Raw genomic sequence first — 16,140 nt, forward strand, 5'->3', positions numbered from 1 at the left:
GTCTCTTAGACAAAAATCGAGACTTCAACACCTACTCTATGCTACAAAAGCTAACATAGAATCAGTCTATTCTATCACCACGAGACCCATGAGACCTAGTTTGTGCCCCAAACATAATACTAGGGTCCACGGAATGATTTGCATGGAGATTTAGGAGCCAACCCCTAGATTTAGATTTTTGGAGCCTTCTAGAGTCTACACTCAACTTGGCACTGGAGGAGCCCAATGCATGCCTTAGAAGGGCCTATGCATGCATGACGTCAGCATTTCAACCTCTATTTGTTGAGAAATCTATGGCAATGAATATTAGGAGATTTCTCTTGCTTGATAAATGCTTGTGATATGCTTTTACTTCTTGTTTTATGATCTTCGTTTCGTTATATTATCAATGTGTTCTTTTCATCAAGACAATTACCAAATGACAATAGAAGACAAGAGACACAGTATGTAGGCTTGTTAGCCAGGGCCAAAACCTCTCACTCTTTGAGAGGAAAACCCAATCAAAAATTTTGCTTATAGATATTCAATTGACGAATACCAAGACCATGACAAAGACGCTTGACTCTAGAATCCTCCAAGACCTTTGTCACTAACCCTTGACGTTCTCCCTCTTCCCATTCTTCGCTTCATTCTACTCTTGAACTACTCCTCTCAGCTTCCTCTAGAGAATCTTGATCCCTATCCTACCACACTGCTCTTCTCGACTCCCTCTAGAGAATCTCGGTCTCTATTTCTCTTCTCGGCTTACCCAAAGAAACTCGTTCTCCTAGATCAGAAACCCTAGAATAGTGTTTCTCCTTGGCTTCCCTATTGCGAGATCTATGCCCAAACAAGGTCCCAGCAACAAGCTCTACTTCGATCTTCTCTTGATGCCTTCAATCCTTCTTCGTTCACACGTGGGAGAGTATATGACCCAAGACAATAACCCAAGAATAATATCCCTTCTTCGCACTTCTGCTTGTAGGCTCTTCTTCACACTTCTCTTGTAGGCTCTTCTTCGCACTTCTCTTCACCGAATTGCTTGCTCCTAAGTGAGGCCGAGTGTGTCTATCTATACATACTGTCTCATATCCCTCAGGCCAACATGATCATTAGGAGGAAGGTCGATATCTTCTTGCAAGTTCTCCATTCGTTGTAGGCCGACTTGAAGAGGATAAGTGACAAGGTCTTGGAGGAATAGTTTTCATAGACAAGTGTGACTTTATACAATGTGTAACATGACTTCATGACAATGACTCTTTTATTCTTTTATGACTAGATGACAAAATTCCTAAAGGCTCTCAATGGGAGCCTCGACTCAAAAATAAAATCTCTTGCTCATGAAACCCATGATGCAAGCATTACAATATTTTATTTTTCTTGTTTACATCACTTTACATAGAATGACAATTACATGTCATTATGAAGACCGAACCTAGTTACACTTTTCAACACTTTTGTGGGTCAATTTTTTATTTTTTGCATTGCCTACGAGGTTGGCTTCTAACCTCACCAAGTTTTGCCCATTATTTTACAACTTGAGGGGTGTTTAAGCTAAATTAGAGATCATTAGACATGTATAAATAAGAGAGAGCTCATTTCACTCTCTCATCATCATCACTTAGAAAATTTGAACCTCTTAGCGAATTTCGCACTTGTTCCTTCTTGAATATTGGAGATCTTTTTGGATGCATTTCGATGTTTGGAAACTAATTGGATTATCTTTGGATAATGGATGGATATACTACATGTATTCATGTAAGTCTTTAATGTTGATGAAATTCTATCTTCAAATTGTCTAATGTATCAAATTGTTGCTTCTAGATTATGCTAATTGGTTTCCTTAATTTTTGAAAGGCTATCTAGTTGAGAATTGCATATGTTATTCATTGTATGACATGTAATGAATGTTCCTAATGGAGTAATCCTTTAAACTCTCCACCAAACTCCATTTTCCTTAGAAGTGGGTAAATGTTAAAAGTTGATACCTAGGGAATCAATTTTCGGCCTCCTTAGAAACGTGTTAGCCATTAAGCCTCCTAAACTCCATATGCCCAAAAGACAAGGCACTAATCCAAGTCCTTAGCGATCATTCTCCTTTTCCATTCATAAATCTTCTTCACAAAATTTCAGTCCTCTTAACGTAGGATGTCTAATTAGGGTTTAAAGTGACTTTCCTTGGGAGTGTTTTGTGGGAACTTGAGCGCTTAAACATCAAGCTAAGGGTCTTGGCTACTTGACCTCCAAGTTTGGTGGGTATCCACTTAAGTTTTCTCCATAAAATATCTTGCCCTAGGTTTTAACTTTTGCCCTAAGAGGGAAACCCTAGCTATTCTTCCTCAACTTTCGGACTTCTTTGAAGGTTGTATGAGCTTAGTACTTGTTGAAGTATATCACAAGAAGCCTTTTCTCCTTATTGCCTTGATCTCAGGAATCCCTAAAACCAAGAACAATCCAGAAACCCTAGATCCTATGCCTCTTATTCATAGGTCTCATCTAGAAGGTGTATTGCTACTTGAATCCTTATAAGGCCTGCTAGATTTTGTGGTAACAATATGGGCACCTAAAATTTGAACTACCTCTCTCAATTGGATCAACAAAAATTGGTACAAGGACTTTCTGACATCCAGCAATACATACAAGGTATTTGTGGAGCTTGTTGGTCAGGGAAGAAGCATAAAGCTCCTTTCCATGAAGGGCACGTTTAGAGAGAAAACAGAGTCATTGAGCTGGTTCATGTAGAGATGTTTGTGGACCAATCAACACGATATCCATCACAAATGCCGGGTACTTCCATCTTTTCATTGATGATTATAGTAGGAGAATGTGGGTGTATCTTGAGAACTTAAAATTTTAAGTGCTTAATGAATTTCGAAAGTTTAAAACATTGTTGATCATGATGGAGCTAAGTTGCAGGAAACGTGGGCAGGGGGTCCGTTTCCCCAGGGGAAACGAAACGAAACTCGTTTCCCCGTACCGTACGGCCTGGAAACGCGTTTCCGGCCGTACGGCCACGTTTCCCGAAACGGAAACTTGGCCGTACGGCCGGAAACTCGTTTCCAGGCCATATGTGCCACGTTTCCCCCAAAAAAACACTTGTTTTTTAATTTTTTTTTTATTTTTTTTATTTTTTTTAGGGTTTCCAGGTAGGGTTTCCAGGTATATAATAATAATTTTTAAATATTTTTAATATATATATATATATATTATTATATATATTCGCGTTTCCCCGTTTCCAAAATTTGGGGAGGTCGCGTTTCGTTTCGCTTCCCCGTTTCGTTTCGCTTCCGCGTTTCCCCGTTTCGTGCAACTTAGTGATGGAGAAATATTTTCAAAGGAATTTGATAATTTTTGCACTAAACATGGTATAAAAAGACCATTCACTACACCCTACACTCCATAGCATAATGGAGAGGCTGAGAGGCAAAACCGCACTATCATAGAAACGGCCAGCTGTACAACCAAGAATAGGTGTGTTCCAAACAGGTTTGGGGCTAAAGCAGTGTTTACGGCATTATATCTACTGAATAGATCACCAATGATGGTGATGAAGTAGAAGACCCCAGAGGAAGCATCTTTTGAGAAGAAGCCCAAAGTCAATCATCTTAAGGTATTTTGTTCTATTGCCTACGCCTGCATTCCAGATGATAAAATAACCAAGTTAGACCCTAAGAGGAAGAAACTGATGATCACAACTTATAGTGACAGTCACAGAGCTTATAGGTTGGTTGATGTTGACACTAATCAGTTGAACTTCAACAGAGATGTTGCAGTTGATGAAGAACTCAGGCCTTTCCAAACATCTCCATAGATCAAAATTACCACAGAGCAAACAGTTAAATGATATGACAGCTAAGGAAGAATACAAGGCCTGATTTTACTACTGTCGTACTACTGCAAAAGTTCATTTTCAGATCCAATTATTGGAGAGTAAGTTGCTCAAGAAGGGGTTGAAACTTATTTTCCTTGGTATCTTTTCTCCTTAAATTTTTGGGAAGTTTGGTGCTTTTTGAAATGAATTATTGCGATCTTTCCACTGCTTTTTTATACTCTAATTTACAGCAGACCTAAAGTCTGAAGGGCTAAGATCCAGGAAACATTCTAGGAAGAAGGTGAAATTTCAGTAATGCATTAATTGCCTGGCTGCATGAAATTTCCACACCTTTCCCAGATTGATCTACTTAATTTGAGCCTTTCTTCTTTTTCAATCTTCATTTCTTCTTGGTTTACTGGTTTAAGTTCTTCTCTTCAACTATCTTTGTTTCTGGTAGACTGACACCCTTCCATTCCATCTTCCAATATACCATGATCATCTTGTAAGATGTTAAGTGTTTTTAACATTTTCATTTTTATTGAACTAACAAGTTTTTCTTGCATAAATCTGCTGTTCATTGTGACTATTATTCTCTGATCTACTATCATCTGACCTCTTCTTTAAACCCATTCCAGTTGTACCTACACTTGCTTTGAAGCATTCCTTGAACTAAGTCTTTGTATTCCTTGCAAGAGTAAGTATTAGTATTCCTCACAAGATCCCACTCCTCTTTTCTCGAACATTTCTTCTTAAATCTCTCCTTTCAGTTGCTATTCTTCCCTTGTCCATCCTTCTTCTGATGGCAGATCTCTTTGCTTTTCACTTATCAGATCTTTCTCCAGTGACATGTCTTCACAACAATAAAGATCAGTGTCATAACAGTATTTTCCTCCTTGTCTGGTTGTCCTCTTCTTCTGCTTGTTATTCTTCCTACTTGAGGATTCTATTGATCCTTGGAGTATCATTTCATTTGACACCCTTTCCTATCCATATGGCAATTCCTTCTTTTACTGTTAAGCTTTGACACTCCTCTAGCAAGGGCAAAAAGGAGTCCAAGGTTTCCACTCCTGTTTGTTAAGCAACCTTATCTTATTGTTGGTAAAGTTTGTGATGTTTTTCTCTGCAAGATGTTTTTGTTTTGTAGAAACTTGTATTATCCAATTTGAGCAGACTTTGCTAGATGCCCATATGTTTTAGCGTGAATATCTATTCATATATTTTAAGTCTGAGTATAATATAAGGAGGATCTGTATGTTTAATGGAAAGTAGAATAATAATGCATTTCGGTATTGTGTTATTGAGTCTTGTTGAGTAGGGAACTGTGCTGATGGTTGCAGCTTCCCAACTTCTCAACTCCGTCAATGAGTTGGTACACAGAAACAAGCAAAAGATGCATGGGTTGGTCATTCTACATGGGTCATGCCAAAAATGAAAAAGCAATAAGCAAGCATAATGGTTTTCAATTATATTTATATATATACTCTTGAGTTACGAGATTCAAAATGACAAGGAAAGAATAGAGAGGGGGTGTGAGAGAGAGGGAAAGAGAAGTGTGTACAAAGATCTAACTATATGCACACACAAGAATACAATCACACATATCAGCAAAAATAAAGTATTCACTCAATATTATCAAAAGAAAAATGTATCATGCCTTCTTTGACTCAAGTGTCTACATACCAATAATAGGACACATGGAGAATGACCAACCCTTTGCATCTTTTGCTTCTGTCTAATATATTGTCTAACTGACACTTGGTAAGTTGGGCGGTCACAGCCGCTGATGCAACTCTTTGCTTGTCAATAACTGAAAAAGACATCAAATTATTACATAAAATTATATTAGACAATTAAACATTAGTTCCTCATTTTATTTTATAATGAGACTTTACGATAGATAATTCTAGCATAGTTACTCCTAACATCTATCCTCCCATGTTTAGAGTTGTGTCTCACTCAACTATAAGAACAAAGGTACATCTTCAATAATAGAGGAAGGAGTAGAACTGGAAGTAGAAGGAAGAACGCGAATGAAATCAGCAAGTACAACAAGTATGGTCTTGGCAATGGCTCTCTTGGTGGCAAACTATGTTGGCTAGGATCAAGAACTCACTCAAAAAGAACAGGATCATGTTGAAAATGTTGGAAACACTGAGAGGGGGGTGAATCAGTGTTTCTTATCAAGTAGTATATTTTTAATTCCACAGAGCATTAATTGTTATTAGCATCAGATAAACATAAACATCGTCAACACCATTCAACAATGCATAATAAATAGAAGCAGTAGACTCAAAGATTTTTAGGTGGAAACCCCTCGGGGCCAAAAACCACTGAACGCTTCTTAATATTTGTCTTCAAAAGATTTACATCATGTTTTTAGCTCCAACCTGTAGGACGCCCCTATGCCCTGTTTACCAACTGAAACTGGGAAGGCGCTCCAACGTCCTGGTTTACAGGCTCCAACCTGAAGGTACTCAAACACCCTATGTACAACTACAACTGGACGGATGCTACAATGCCCTGTGCAGGCTCCAACCTGCCCTAGCACCACCCTGTCGCCTTGAAGTATTCTCAGGCTCCAACCTAAAGGAGACTCCACTCTCTTGTCTTGCACCACCCTGCCACCCTGATCAACTGGCAGACCATGTTTCACAATTTTCAGACTGGATCCACTTGTGCTTGATATCAATAGAAGGAAACTACAATAATCAAAACTGTCACAACTCAATCTGCACATCAAACCCTAGTATTTGCTTCTACATCAAATCATAGCATTCAAAACCGGAACCAGTGACTGGACCAGTCCAGCTAATAAATCAGATTTCAAACCGAAACTGGTCAAACCAGGACTGATTAGATCTCAATGAACTAGTTTAAAAATAAAAATAAAAACCATGAAATAACTAATTTTTAATGAAAAAAACTAATTTTAAGATTTAAAACCATGATTCCAAACCAATAGACATAAATTATGCAAAGTTTTCTCATATATAACCATGTAAAGGTGAATATATCAAAATGACACCGAATGCAACACATATCAACAACAAAATATATAATCAATGAGGCTCAAAATGGCCTCTAGAGTCCAAAAACAAAGCCTACCAGCTCTAGCACCACTAGCCTACTACAAGTCTACATATTTGATATTAGTGATCAACATTATCACTTGAAACTTCTCATCATGATCACTCAGTTAGTTGAGTCTTGACTCCCAAACTTTACCACTGCTTGAATCACAAACTTCTTTGCTAGTTCAGTGACTTCAATCTCAAACTTTTGAAGGTATTCTGCCCTAATATGCCCTATTACTTCATTTGGTGCTCTAAATGGCTTTACATGGCCTCATACCCCAGCCAAGTGTTGCTTAAACCTATTCAAACCCCTCCTTCAATAGATTTTTGGAATTATTTGCAGATCATTTTGCCATCAATCATATCACAATGAGCCCATGTAGTATCCTTGGCTTTTGGAGGCATGGTGGCTACTACTTAGCTCAAACACTCTGTTGTTCTATTACTGCAACAGAAACTAAACACTCTCCAAGCTCACAATGAAGCTCACAAAAAATCCAAGTCAGATGTGTGAGGCAAATGAGAGGGGAGACCTCCTTTTATTGGCTTGGAGGGGTTGTCTCTGGAGGGAAACAACCATTATTTTCCCTCCAAATCACCCCACAAACCTCCAAGAATGCGTCTAGTGGGTTCGCGGTTGGCCTAGCAATGAACAAGTTGGTTTATTACCAATAGATTTATATTGAACAAGTTGTCATTAACGTCAATGCGGGAGTGGTTGCAGGATGATTGAGCACGTGTACAACAGGTCATTGATGTCAAAGCAAGAGCAGGAGCAGATAGACAATGGATGAGAAAATGCAGTGAAGAACCCCTAGCCCTAGGGTTTGATTCTTGGTGTTGGACACGCTTTGCACTTTAATGCAAATTTTGATGATGTAGATTGGAGTGAACATCCCATTAATTGACAAAAAAACATATATTTTTATTAATAAACTTGAATGATGATTGTTTACAATGAGGGTCCCTAGCTTATATATCGCCATGGGTACCTTTTCGGGAAAGGACATGATCTTATGATCGTACCCTTTCATCTAATCAACCTAAAATTACACTAAATAATTTTTACATAACATTGCCTCCCTCTTGAAAAGATGCTTTGTCCTCAAAGCATACAAAACAACAGGTGTTTTCGGCAAAATGCTTTTGTCTCCCAAGAGGCTTCTTCTTCTAGTAGACTCTTCCACTTGATAAGGTATTCTTTAATTACTCGTGAACATAACTTCTTCTCCCTGGTGGTGATGATTCCCTCCGGTTCTAGAATGAGCTTTCCTTCATCATCTAACATTGGCAGGGTAATTTGTGCTGATTGGCGTTTGCCCAATGCCTTTTTAAGACAAGATATATGAAAAGCATTGTGAACTCAACTATGATTAGGAAGGCTTAAGCTATATGCTACTTGGCTGATCTTTTTGTTGATTTGGTACAGTCCATAGAATTTCGGTGTCAGCTTGCTTTTACCCTTCTGCTATTGATTTGGGGTAGCATCAGATGTGCTCTAGCCACAAAAATTGGTGGAGAGGCTAAAGCACATGAGATCTCCAAGACCCAGAAATGGTTTGGGCAGAATCTAAACAGTTTGGAAGATATTAAAATAATTAATATTTTTAATGGAGTCCCTAAGTCTAAACTTAGGGAAAATAAAATATTAATGTGAATTAATATAAAACTGAGTTAGAATGGTCCAAAAGTCATGGATCAAGCCAGCTCTAATCTTAGCCGTTGATTAGGGACTTAATATCAGTCGTTGATGGACCAATGAGAAAAGTATAAGAAGAGGCTTGAGGGTCAGTTGGAAAACGCACTGAGGGAGACCAGTTAGTTCAATTTCTAGAGTGGGGTTAGTTGAGAAATTCGAACTAGTGGTCTAGAGAGCAGCAGGAGGCAGCAAGTCCGGAGTAGAGAGTAAAGATCAGTGACAGAAGACCAACGCAGAGGCAGGAGAGGCAGACGCAAGGCCTTTCAAGCAAACGCTGAGGCAGCAGGAGACTGCGCAGTCACTAGAGGGCCTGCGTGGGTGACGCAGAGAGGCCCAAGGCTGACGCAAAGTGTCTAGGAGCTACGCAAAGGTCAGCCAAGCTGACGCTGGGACTAGGAGAAGTGTTGGAGAATTTTTCTCTCTGTTGGGTAAGCCAGTTTGGCACCCGATTGTACTGAAGAATTGTTGAATAATAAAATCCTCCCTTGCTGCATCGGTTTTCCCACATTGGGTTTTTCCGGGGACTGTTGTCTGTGTCGATGTGTTGGTTCTTGTGCATGTCTTTGTTTCTGTATTATGGTGTGATATCTGCACTAGAATTTATTTTAATATTTACTGAAGGAATTTCATAAATAACTTATTGACAATAAGTAGGCAAAGTAAATCAGATGTTGCAGTGAAAGAATTTTCACATGGTATCAGAGGGAGTAATCAGAGAAAGGAAGGGAAAATCAGCGATGGGTCGAGACCATGATGCAGAAGCATCCACGTCAAGGGACTCGCACAGATTTTCAAAAAATTGCACAAGAGATTTCGATTTCTCCATGTTGGCTTCCAGGGTGGAAGAAGAAGTGGCATGTATGACTAGTTCTACATCATCAGAAGTATGGTATATAGACAGTGGAGCCTCTTGGCATATGACGATAATCAAGGAATGTTTCTAAGAGTATCAAGAACGAAAGATGAACTTTCAGATCACCATGGGGAACAAGGCAAAGTGTACTCCAATAAGGAAGGGTACCATAGTTTTCCAAATAGAATCCGGAGAACGGTTTCGCGCTACAAATGCGCTGCATGTACCAATATTGGGGATGAACTTACTTCCCGTGTCGCAACTTCAAGGCAAGGGATATGACGTCTACTTCATCAAGGAGAAGGTATACGTCAAACACCCGAGCTGGAAAAAGAAAGTGCAAATCGGGATCAAAAGTAGCAGGGTGTACAGATTACAACTAGAATCACCAATGGCACTAATAGGCAGTCATGGAGACAAGGATTTGAACAAACTACGGCACAGAAGAATGGGACATTTGGGCCATGGGGCTCTAAGAATTTTCAAGAGCACTGTAATAGGAGTTTCGGATCTTAGTACGGAACGAGATGATGTATGCAGAGGATGTGCTCTAGGAAAGTATGCCAAGGTAGCATTTCCTAGGAGTAAACACAGGGCCAAGAGTTGTTAAAATTGGCAACTAGGGCCAAACTCCATGTGGGTCAGCTTATTTATGGCAGCTGATATTTTTATTGGATCCCTCTCGTCGAGAGGTGTAGGATTGATCTAAAGATCATCCGATTCCGATAAGTATTTATGGAGATATGAATTTATTTTGATTATGGAATTATTATCAAGCCGACCAGCAACTTATGTAGGCTCAAGAAGCCCAAACATCATGTCTATTCAACCTATACGTTTTTGGTATAAATAGAAGAGGATTTGATGTCATTTGCAACACACATTCTTGAGGTGATCTCCTCCTCTCCACGTCTTGGGTTTTTGGAGGAGTGAGACACCAAGAGTAATATGCTAGCCTAATAGTGATGCCCTAGCCGCAGGTTGATCTAGGCAGCAATCAGAGCTCACTATTTTGGAGTCCGAGTTGTTGGTAGAGGGGCCGAGGTCTCTTGGAGGAAGGCTGAGTTTGATGGGAAGTATTGTGGATCTGTTTGAGGGCTAGAAGAGGGTTGTTTTGGTGGGCTGTTGGAGGGCCATAGCCAGTAGAGGTAGGTTGTAGGCTTAGCCTCCCAAAACAAGCCTGCGTTGAGTTGTTAAGCGTTGCCGTATGCCCAGAACAACAGCTCACAAGAAAGGCTTTACTCCTTGCCTAGGCCACAGTAAATTCAAGGCCGATTTGTGGGTTGAATGAAGGGTTGTTGCAGCAAAAACAAGCCCTAACCAATCACAGTAAAAGACAACAGGTGCAGAAGACTTGGATGGTAGCATGTGGAGAAAGTGTTGGGTCATAGTTCATGACCAGACTTGGATCAGTTTAAGGGCAGCATAATCAACATAATGATGATGCACATTAGCAAGGGCAGCAGCATAATGATAATGCACATCTGTAAGGGCGGCATAATGATGATGCACATTAGCAAGGGCAGCAGCATAATGATGATACACATATGTAAGGGCAGCATAATGATGATGCACATTATCAAGGGCAACAGCATGATGATGATGCACATTAGTATGGGCAGCATGATGATGGATGAGATCATGGACATGAAGGGCAGCATGATGATGGATAAGATCATGGACATGGGCAGCATGATGATAATCATGATTAGTGCAGCATGGTAAAGTATGTAGTGGTACAGCAAGAGGACCAGATGTAGCACGATGATAAGTGAAGGAGTCACCTTGGAGAATCAGTTGAAGCAAAATTTCTGCAACTGATCTCATAATAGGAGATAATCCATGCTCAGATCTAGATAAGTCAAAGTGTTGACTTCTGTTATAAATGTATTATCTCTCTCTCTCTCTCTTTCTCTGCTGAACTTTGAAGAACATAAGGAAGAATTGATCAAGGGTTTCCCCACATTGGGGTTTGTCCCTGGCTTGCACCACATCTTGTGTCCTCTTGTCTTGGCTTGTCTTCTCGATTTATATTTATGTTCTATCTGCAGTTCATCTTAACGCTGATGTGACTGCTAACTGTGAAAATTTAAATAAATTGCTCTAGCATAGAACATACCTAAAATTAACAAGAGTGTAGTAGGATTGGTACACTCAGATATCTGCGGACCTATGTCCACCAAAGCTCTTAGTGGTGCCGAGTATTTCCTTACCTTCATTGATGACCACTCAAGGAAAACTTGGATTTATTTTCTGAAAACCAAGGACGAGGTTTTCTATCGATTCAAAGAGTTCAAGGCTCTGGTGGAGAATCTAACTGGGAAAAAAATAAAAGTTTTGCGCTCAGATAATGGAGGAGAGTATGTCGATAAGGACTTCATTGATTTTTGCGCTAAGGAGGGCATCAGAAGAGAGTGGACAGCTCCTTACAATCCAGAGCAGAATGGAGTAGCAGAAAGGAAGAACAGGACTATTGTAGAAGCAGCTAGGGCCATGATCTATGATCAGGATATGCCAAAATTCTTGTGGGCAGAAACATGCAACACAACAGTCTATGTTCAGAACAGGACTCCTGATCGGGTGTTGGGCAATTTTACTCCAAAGAAAGTTTTCACAGGGAAGACGCCTGAAGTCAATGTTGGTATTTCTAAGTTTAACCCGTTAGAAATTCTTCCTGTACTATCTGATTTATTTCTTCCTACTTGTTCAATTACTTAACAATTTATTTACCATGTAAATACTAAAAATAAACACAAGTACAGTATCAACACATACAGATCATCAACTGAAAATAAACAAGCACACAAGTGACACTGTTGTTTTTGGACTAATGTCCTCAGAAACACCCAATGCGGAAAAACCAGTGCAGCTATTTAGAGGGTTTTATTATTATGCAGTTTTAGAATACTACCTAGATGCTAGAAATGGCTCACCCAACAGAGAATGCCCTCGGCAATAGTACCTCTCAATCGGAGACAGATATTCAAGCTAAAACACCAGATGAACAATCCCACAGCAACAATGCAGCTTTTGTTGCTCTGCATCACTCTGATAGGAACTGCGTCACCCTATCCGACTCTCCAGCTCTCAGTCTGTCCCACAAAATGCCCCCAGCACTGCCTCTAGGCCCTGCATTAGCCTCTCTGGCCCAGCGTCAGACTCTTTGGGCTATGTGTCAGCTTCTGGAGATCAAGTTATTTTCGAAGGAAGTGTTATCTCTTAGAGGAAACCCAACTACAGGAAAACCTCTAAGGTAACCTCGAACCTCTTTGAGGTTGAAATATGGCCCTTCAACCTGGAGAGAGAGATCTCTCCCTAAAAAATCAACTACTCAAGGTCAATGTAGCAGAAGGCTTGCAATTTAGTCCTATGGCCATATTTATTGAAATATGATTGGAATTTGGTTGGGCTATGTGAAAATGCTACCATTGGGCATGGATTCTAACCCAATTAGGTTTCATACAAACACAGCTTTGATGAGAAAAACACAAAAGCAGGGTAGCAATAATTCCTTTGACACTAAGTGATTTAGAGGAAGCTGAAGGAAATTAATGCGAAAATTTGGTGATCCCGAATCCTACTACAGCAACTGATAATATTTCTCCTATTTGTTAAATTACTTAAACAAATTATTTGCAATTTTCTACGGCAAATATCGAATTACATACACTACATCCTTCACAAATAATTTTTGCAGAAAGTAAATACAAGGAAAATACTAGCACAAATATAACCACAATGACACGGTTATTTTTGGACAATTATCCCCGGACAAACCCAATGTGGAAGAACCAATGCAGCAGATGAGGGTTTCTTTTATTAATCTTCAGCAATAATTTTTGTACAAGATACAAATAGACAAAATAGAGGAAGAAACACTGAGAGAAATTTACTAATGAATTTCTCACACTCCACAATGTTTACCTGACCCCGAAGAGGACCTTCTGCCCTTTCGCTGGCCTTTTTGCATCACCCTCTGTGCAGTGACTGTGTAGGGCTTGTGTCATTCCTCTGCGTTGATGATCTACGTCCCTCCTCTGTGTTTCCCCTTCCATATTTGTCTTGCACTCTCAGACTATGTTGATGCCCTCTCTCTCCCACCTGCAACTCACTCTCTGACTCGATTTTCTCTTGCCAAACTTCAGCCACTAAGAAAATTGATCTACGTGAGCAACTGAGTATCTGCCTTGGTGTGTTCTCCATCAACCCATCAACTTCTTCTTTTAATCTTCTGTTGGAGTACCAACGGCCAAGATTAAAACATAATCAATGGCTAAGATTAACTAGAAATCGATCCATGTCTTCTTCAAGAATATTCTCACCATGACTTAATTAATACCCTTTAATTAACCAGATTTCCTAAGTTTAGACTTAGGAACCATTAAAAAAAAGGTTAATTATTTTAATTAAGTAGTATCTAGGTAGAATTTCTAGAAACAATTTATGGGTTTTGGAGAACACATGTATTCTAGCCTCTCCACAAAATTTTGTGGCTAGAACACATCTAATGCTACAAAAATCAACGATTAATGTAAGGGTTAAGTGAACAACAATTATTAATCCCTGAGAAATAAAGAAACAGGAGCATAAAATATGAATCCCAATCTCATACACTCAATTTTTCAAAAATGAGGAAATATAAAACAAAGCAAAATGACAGACAAGGAAGTACAGCACAAGAATTTCTATAAATGCTCATGAAGATTGTTTTCATTAATGATCTGCTCAAAAATACACAAGGATGCTAAATCTCAAATAAACTCCCACCCTTTCTCCCTCTACAGTATTTGCCTATATAGATAATACAATAACTGAAACAGGTTTGTAGCTCAAAATAATTAGAGTAATCCAATAATAGAAGTATAAATCTCTTAGGTACATGCATATGAAACTTTCCAAACCTATCTACATCTAGCGATCATGTTGTTGCTGGAGTCATGGCTAGAGATAAGGATCAGCAAGTCGAATTTGATGAGGTGGCATCCAAGTCAACAACTGTCTAGGAGCTTTTTTCTCACGAAATTCTTAAAAATAGGATCAAGTGATCCCTTCGAAAATCCAAAACCGTGATAGCTGTTAGAAAATCAAGAGGTTCTTTTAAATGGGTCCGTCGCAGACAAAAACCTCTTTCGATTTTGAAAAAATCGTTCTCATTTGTTTGGAAAGCATGCCCGAAATTACTATGCTGCACAAGAAAAAGCAGAGTTTTAACTGACCATTTTTACAGAAATGCGCTGCAAATCTCATTGTCAACGCATTTTCCTTTTTAATTTTCAAACACGATAATGCTGACACTCCCGCTGACAATGCATTTTTAAATTTACTGAACTCACAAAAGCGTTGATAGTTCAGTTCTCAGCAAATACCCGATAACGCTAACACTCTTGTTGTCAGCGTATTCCTCGAATAATTTTCTGAACCAAAAAAGTGTTGATAGTCCCACTATCAGCATTTTTTCCTGTTTATTACCAAAAAAATCGTTGACACTGAAATTGCCAGCATTAAAAAAGGTTCAAACTTAAATAAATGTGATAACAGGAAGATCAAAGTATGAAATTATTTTGATGAGGATCAAGCCAACTAGTTGTTATTTCCACTTGGAGGGATTTTCTTCTCTCATTTATTATATAAGGAAGTTATCAAGCTCTTCATTTCATCTTTGGATAATGTAATCTAAACGCGTGTACTGAGCCTTACTCTGTTGGAATTGTATTTCTCATAATAGAAAGACTTTTGGGTTTCAATTTCATGGTGTTCTTCAATCTGCTAATTTGTGGTATGTGCTAGTAATTTTTCATGCTCTATATTATATGCGCTTCATAAATTGTTATTTCATTTGTTGCAGGACTGAACATCTATTGGTACAGGTATCTTGCCTTGGGTGTTGGATTTAGATCTACACCCGTAGATCTAGATCTCCCATGATTTAACAATTCATCTTTTAAGTTTGAATAGAGATCTACAGGTATGCTTAGACATATAACAATTCCAATTGGGCTTGGGTTTCGATCAGATGGACAAACATACACCTAGGGATTCATTCCTAGGACATCATCTTTGGCTAAAATAAGGGTCTTGCTTATCAACTCTACCAAACCCTAAAGATCTAGGGTACATAATACATCAAACCCTAATATTCCAAAAACTCTAAAGGTCACAGATATCCAACCCTAAAGGACTAGGGTTTCCTTGATAATACCAAAACTCTAAACATGACATCATCAAAACTCCAAACATCAAAAGAGTAGAATTTTCTAGATTTCGTCAATAACCCTAAGCAGACTAGGGTTTTCACATTAGCATCGACTTACCCTTAGGTTAGGGATTTACAAAGAACCTTTTTAGGGTTCCACAAGAATGATCACATGTATAAAGAGGGTAGATTTATCTAATGATTAATCACCCAAATAAGAATCTTTGTGATTCGGGGAGCTAGACACAACGATGTTATTAATGTAACGCAAATTTCAAAAGATAATGAACGTACCTGTTATAGTAAAAGAATTTTATAAAGATTATAGTCTAAGACATACCTAGATATACTCCTTAACAAACCTTGTAGGGATTCCTTGAAGTGCTCTTCTTTGAATTAATCCATGATCTTTTGTACCTGTAACAAATACTTCTAGAAATAATATGTGATACCTAGAGCATGATGTTAATTCTCAATCTGGATTTTCTATGCAACAACGGAGGATGGAATCTTAGGATAAACCCTATC

At 38.8% G+C, this 16,140-nt stretch overlaps 1 protein-coding gene across 2 annotated transcripts in view; it reads right to left on the minus strand.

Annotated features, from left to right (window-relative positions):
• LOC149257058 (Amino acid dehydrogenase family protein) overlaps positions 1 to 16,140 on the minus strand; it is a 312,811-nt gene that overhangs the window by 68,291 nt on the left and 228,380 nt on the right. Inside the window, exon 14 of one of the 2 annotated variants that reach the window (XR_016256678.1) lies at positions 5,474 to 5,600. The exons of the other annotated variant lie outside the window; for it this stretch is intronic. The gene's annotated coding sequence lies outside the window, so the exon portion shown is untranslated. The remainder of the gene's footprint in view (positions 1 to 5,473; positions 5,601 to 16,140) is intronic. 2 annotated transcript variants of the gene reach the window in all.

This window comes from Pinus tabuliformis, chromosome 6, assembly GCF_031772625.1.
Source record: "Pinus tabuliformis cultivar Carrire ecotype Pingquan chromosome 6, CPIR1, whole genome shotgun sequence".
In the NCBI taxonomy this organism is placed as follows: domain Eukaryota; kingdom Viridiplantae; phylum Streptophyta; class Pinopsida; order Pinales; family Pinaceae; genus Pinus; species Pinus tabuliformis.